The sequence below is a fragment of the Cherax quadricarinatus genome, chromosome 79 (assembly GCF_038502225.1).
Source record: "Cherax quadricarinatus isolate ZL_2023a chromosome 79, ASM3850222v1, whole genome shotgun sequence".
NCBI lineage: Eukaryota > Metazoa > Arthropoda > Malacostraca > Decapoda > Parastacidae > Cherax > Cherax quadricarinatus.
The window spans coordinates 5,228,485-5,235,821 of record NC_091370.1 but is presented as its reverse complement, the minus strand read 5'-3'; positions in this window follow the sequence as shown (position 1 = coordinate 5,235,821).

Here is a 7,337-nt window from a genome sequence, read left to right as displayed (position 1 = left end):
ACAACCAGACACATGTAAGAACACACCAACACTAGGTAAGACACATATGCAATAGTTAGGTATCTTTATTATGAAACGTTTCGCCTACACAGTAGGCTTCTTCAGTCGAGTACAGAAAAGTTGATAGAAGCAGAAGATACTTGAAGACGATGTAATCAAGTATCTTCTGCTTCTATCAACTTTTCTGTACTCGACTGAAGAAGCGTACTGTGTAGGCGAAACGTTTCATAATAAAGATACCTAACTATTGCATATGTGTCTTACCTAACAACCTGTCGGTATTTTATACCATTTTAATGTTCACACCAACACTAACTGTTACATATCTAGATGATTAGATGAGGTGACACGCGTAGTGACAATTAAAATATAATAATAACAGAGAATATTCCCAGTGGTACTAAAGGAAGGAGGTGAAGCACTGTGCAAGCCTCTCGTCCATTTTATTAAATGATGACATATTAGACATGTGCAACACTTGGGTACCACTATCACCCCGCCTCCGCCTGCTTCACCTCACCTCACTACAGTATATAAGCCACGTCTACGGCCCTATGCTGTATATTCCACAAGATTGATGGACTGAACACATCGACTCCAGGCTGAGGGACTGATTACCTCATACTCCTCCTCTCTTTACGCCTTCCTCTTTGTATTGGACTGATGAAGCCACTGTGTGGCGAAACGTTTCCTGAATAAAGATTCCCATATGCTGCATAAGTGTCTCAATCTTCAACTTGTCGGTTTTTCAAACCATTCATCACAACACTTGGGTTATCTTTACTGGGGAAACGTTTCGCCACATTAGTCCTATGCATAGATGAATGGTGAAACTCAGGAGTAGTTTGAGGTAATCAGTTGGATGTAATCAGTCCATCATCAGTCTTGAAAAGACTGATGGACTGATTTCTTCAAACTCCTTCGGATCATCACCATTCTTCTTGTATAGGACTGACGAAGCCACTGTGTGGCCAAACAGTTCCTCAGTAAAGATACCTAAGTGCTGGATGTGTCTAATTTATCAACTCGTCGGTTTTTTGAACCATTTATCTAACTCCATTAAATCATCAGAAACAGGTGAACAGCCTGAAGACTAGAAAGTAGTAAAATTAACTTGAATATTTATAAAAATAAGACGTAAGAAGCCTTAACTTAAAGACCAGTTTACCTAACACGCACACTGTGCATGCTATTAGGTAAATTATACAAGAAATGAGAGCTGATAATTTAGAATATACGTAAACAATAATTATATATCAGCAATCTCGACTCGGCAATAAGTATGTTTATTAAGTTTCAAAGACTAATAGACTAACGGCAAAAAATATAGAAAAAGTGGAAAGATTGGATCTTCGTGGAGAATGAGAAAACTTATCGCACTGTGTTACATAAAATACTTCTTGATAAACCTGTGAATCAGGTTGGGGAAGCAGGAAAGTAACCAGTCTGGTTTAAGTAATACTTGAATGATAGAAGACATGGTGAGAGAGATGAAGTATAAGGGTGATGAAAATGGCTTTGAAAACAGACAAGTTGATGAATGAGACACTTACGCAACATTTGGGAAGCTTTATTGAGGAAATGTTCCGCCAGAAGATGAAGAGAGGTTTGAGGTAATCAGTCCCTCAGCCTGGCGTTGACGTGTTCATTTCATCAGTCTTGAGAAATGTGTGTATGTCAATGGTATAAATACTGACTCGAGGTATCGTTGCCAGTATTACAAATTCATCAAGACTACGGTACTGAGGACCTTCTAGGTTGAGGGACTGATTACCTTATCTACTAAAGTCTTCTATATTGTATTGATAAAGTCACTGGTTAGTGAAACGTCTACATAATAAAGATACCCAGATATTGCACATGTTTCCAATTCATCATAAGGGAGTGTGTGACTAGTGGAGTACCACAAGAGTCGGTACTGGGACATGTAATATTTGTAGTGTAAATGACTCACCAACAGGATTAAATTCCTTGTTAGATGATGATAAACAACCGAGAGAATACAACCTGTGGAAGGACGGTAGAGGGCAGGCAGGAGGACCTGGGCAGCCATATGGGTCAAGGACCCCAACTGAAATAGGTAACCTTGACTTTTATGGATTATCCTGGTAGGTAATTTACATATATGTTACTATTATCCAATAATCACGAACACGCGATACAAGATGCAAAACAACCAAGGGGGGAGTTGAATGCTAGCTCTAGGCCCTATGTGTTGCAACCAACACCATCAGGAGCTTGCAATTAACGAATCTGGTTTAAAATAGTTTAGAAAACCGTCAAGTTGATACATGAGACACTCGTGCAACATTCGGGTATCTATTCTGGAAACGCGTCGCCAGCTAGTGGCTTCTTCAGTCCAATGCAGAGATAGGTGGAAGATGAGGAGGGGTTTGAGGCAATCAGTCCCTCAGCCTGGAGTCGATGTATTCAGTCCATCAGTCTTGATAAAAGTGAAGCATATTTGCGAAGAACGAGATTATATATTGCTGACAGATGAGAGCCACTGGCTGGCGAAACGTTTCCGGAACAATGATGCCAAAATGTTTCCCAGGAGTCTAATTTCTTAAATATCAGGATGAAGAGAGGTGTCCAGTGGGGTCCCACAAGAGTCAGGTACTGTGGCCGCCGCTACTCCTATACGTGAAGTATATCCAAGAAGAAATTAAATCCTTCATTTCGGTGTTTGCAGATGTGAAACTAATAAGGATAAAGACAGGGAAAAACATGGAAAGACAAGTGCATAGATTTAAAAATTTAACTAAGGAGGAAGAAAACAGGAAACGGAGCACAGACCGAAAAACAAAGGCTGTAAATTTGTAACATAAAGGACCTTGTAAGTCAGTGATATTCCATGAATTAGACATGTGCAACATCTGGGTATATTGTAGATGTTTCGCCATCCAGTGACTTTATCAATACATAGACATAATATGAAGTCTGGAGAAATATATACAACAGACAGTGGAAGATGAGGTAATCAGTCCCTCAGCCCACGAGCAGGTGATGACCACCATAGTCTTGAACAATGAGGTTCTTCAAGACATAATGATGGCGGCGCATGCTAGTGCAACAAACCTGAGAATGAACCTCACGAACCTTGAAGAATTCTGCAATATTCTATATGCGGTATAAGTCAGACGTTTGACTTTCAGCGAGCCCACACTTGACCAGTGAGCCCACACTTGACCAGTGAGCCCACACTTGACCAGTGAGCCCACACTTGACCAGTAAGCCCACACTTGACCAGTGAGTCCACACTTGACCAGTGAGCCCACACTTGACCAGTGAGCCCACACTTGACCAGTGAGCCCACACTTGACCAGTGAGCCCACACTTGACCAGTAAGCCCACACTTGACCAGTGAGCCCACACTTGACCAGTGAGCCCACACTTGACCAGTAAGCCCACACTTGACCAGTGAGCCCACACTTGACCAGTAAGCCCACACTTGACCAGTGAGCCCACACTTGACCAGTGAGCCCACACTTGACCAGTGAGCCCACACTTGACCAGTGAGCCCACACTTGACCAGTGAGCCCACACTTGACCAGTAAGCCCACACTTGACCAGTAAGCCCACACTTGACCAGTAAGCAAACACTTGACCAGTGAGTCCACACTTGACCAGTGAGCCCACACTTGACCAGTGAGCCCACACTTGACCAGTAAGCCCACACTTGACCAGTGAGTCCACACTTGACCAGTGAGCCCACACTTGACCAGTAAGCAAACACTTGACCAGTGAGTCCACACTTGACCAGTGAGCCCACACTTGACCAGTAAGCCCACACTTGACCAGTGAGCCCACACTTGACCAGTAAGCCCACACTTGACCAGTGAGTCCACACTTGACCAGTAAGCCCACACTTGACCAGTAAGCAAACACTTGACCAGTGAGTCCACACTTGACCAGTGAGCCCACACTTGACCAGTGAGCCCACACTTGACCAGTAAGCCCACACTTGACCAGTGAGTCCACACTTGAACAGTGAGCCCACACTTGACCAGTAAGCAAACACTTGACCAGTGAGTCCACACTTGACCAGTGAGCCCACACTTGACCAGTAAGCCCACACTTGACCAGTGAGCCCACACTTGACCAGTGAGCCCACACTTGACCAGTGAGCCCACACTTGACCAGTGAGCCCACACTTGACCAGTGAGCCCACACTTGATCAGTGAGCCCACACTTGACCAGTGAGCCCACACTTGACCAGTGAGCCCACACTTGACCAGTGAGCCCACACTTGACCAGTGAGCCCACACTTGACCAGTGAGCCCACACTTGACCAGTGAGCCCACACTTGACCAGTGAGCCCACACTTGATCAGTGAGCCCACACTTGACCAGTGAGCCCACACTTGACCAGTGAGCCCACACTTGACCAGTGAGCCCACACTTGACCAGTGAGCCCACACTTGACCAGTGAGCCCACACTTGACCAGTGAGCCCACACTTGACCAGTGAGCCCACACTTGACCAGTGAGCCCACACTTGACCAGTGAGCCCACACTTGACCAGTGAGCCCACACTTGATCAGTGAGCCCACACTTGACCAGTGAGACCACACCACACTTGACCAGTGAGCCCACACTTGACCAGTGAGCCCACACTTGACCAGTGAGCCCACACTTGACCAGTGAGCCCACACTTGACCAGTGAGCCCACACTTGACCAGTGAGCCCACACTTGACCAGTGAGCCCACACTTGACCAGTGAGCCCACACTTGACCAGTGAGCCCACACTTGACCAGTGAGCCCACACTTGACCAGTGAGCCCACACTTGACCAGTGAGCCCACACTTGACCAGTGAGCCCACACTTGACCAGTGAGCCCACACTTGACCAGTGAGCCCACACTTGACCAGTGAGCCCACACTTGACCAGTGAGCCCACACTTGACCAGTGAGCCCACACTTGACCAGTGAGCCCACACTTGACCAGTGAGCCCACACTTGACCAGTGAGCCCACACTTGACCAGTGAGCCCACACTTGACCAGTGAGCCCACACTTGACCAGTAAGCCCACACTTGACCAGTGAGCCCACACTTGACCAGTAAGCCCACACTTGACCAGTAAGCCCACACTTGACCAGTAAGCCCACACTTGACCAGTAAGCCCACACTTGACCAGTAAGCCCACACTTGACCAGTGAGCCCACACTTGACCAGTGAGCCCACACTTGACCAGTGAGCCCACACTTGACCAGTGAGCCCACACTTGACCAAGCATGTCAAGATGCGAGAGAAAGTCCAAAGATTCCCAACAAGATTGATCCCAGAACTAAGAGAACCAACCTACAACAAGAAGCTAAAGGCACTGAACCTAATGACATAATAATAATAATAATAATAATAATAATAATAATAATAATAATAATAATGGTTGTGGATGAGCGGAACAAACTCCCGAGTACCGTCATAGAAGCTAAGACGTTGTGTAGTTTTAAAAATGGGTTAGATAATTACATGAGTGGGTGTGGGTGGGTGTGAGTTGGACCTGACTAGCTTGTGCTACTGGGTCAGATGCCGTGCTCCTTCCTTAAGTCAATGTGACCTGACCTGACTAGGTTAAGGCAATGGCTCAAGCCGGTAGGAGAACTGGACCTTCCTCGTATGGGCCAGTAGGCCTGCTGCAGTGTTCCTACTTTCTTATGTTCTTATTTATACAAGTACATGTATAACGTATACAGACCATAGCTGACATCATTAACAAACTATAAAGCCTCTTGTTATGCAGAACATTTCGGGCAAATTAGGGTAATTTTGTCCCAGGATGCGACCCACACCAGTCAACTAACACCCAGGTGATGAATGGTTTAAAGTGTCTCAATTCTTCAACACCCAGGTACCTATTTGCTGCTAGGTGAACAGTGACAGCAGGTGTCTCAAGGAAACACGTCCTAACGTTTTCACCCGTACCGGGGATCGAACCATGGACCTCAATCTTTGAGACGAGTGCGCTACCAACTGAACTACGGGATTAGGGATGACCACGAGAGACATGACAAGTCCAAAATACTGACAGGACTTGATAGGGCAGACAAGGACAGTCAGTTTAAGAGAATGGAATAAAGAACAAGAGAATTTAAATGAATTATAGGGACTATAAGAAGCCATTTTTCAACCTCAGGATGCCTGGAAGGTGTAGTTAAACATACATGGTGGAAACAACCACCATACACAGCTTTAAGAAAAGATACGACAGAGTCCATGAAGGCAAAAAGCATATGGTATATATGAAGTTTAAATGTGGGGGTTAAGAGCCCAGACTGGACTCCCTCAATCACAGTTCTGATAGTACAGTCAGAAGACAGGAACACTGCAGGAGGACTACTGGCCCATTTTAGGCAAGTTCTTCTCAAACCTAAACTTCTTCCCCCCGAGGTAGGGTGGCCAGAAAAAGAAGAAACACTTGCATCATGGTTCACTCCATCACCAACAATACACTTCAAAAACCCAAACAAAATATTAAAAAAAATTATGAACAACGACCGAATTTTCAAATTTTTTCCAACAAGAAAATGAAGATATTTAAAAAGAAATAAAAAATAACTTAGAATAGTTATGTTTAAAATTAACAAAAATTGAAATTATAATTATTCATAATTTTGCTCTTAAAAGAATATCGCTTCTGTAATTTTAAATAAAATTCTCGTAAATCTTTTTTAAAAAGTACACAAAGCAATTTACAACGTTGTCTTGGGCAGTAAATCTTGTGTACCTTTGTAAACACCTTTGTAAACACATTTGTAAACACATTTGTAAACACATTTGTAAACACCTTTGTAAACACATTTGTAAACACATTTGTAAACACATTTGTAAACACCTTTGTAAACACATTTGTAAACACATTTGTAAACACATTTGTAAACACCTTTGTAAACACATTTGTAAACACATTTGTAAACACCTTTGTAAACACCTTTGTAAACACAGTCAAGAGTTTCACTCACTCGTATTTACATATGCAAAATTGTATATGTAATTTTTCGCTTGCATATGTGTGCAAATATTTGCTTATGTATATGTATGTGTGTACTTGTGCACATGTATATGTATGTGTGTACTTGTGCACATGTATATGTATGTGTGTACTTGTGCACATGTATATGTATGTGTGTACTTGTGCACATGTATATGTATGTGTGTACTTGTGCACATGTATATGTATGTGTATATATGTTAGCATTAGAACCGGACAAGAGGTTAATGTTGTGTTTATGTGACAGATTTTAACCACTCAATTGATTCTGAATTACATGTACGTATTAGAATCATGGGGAGCGCTAAACCTGTAGGATTATACAGCACATGTAGGGGGGGAGGGAA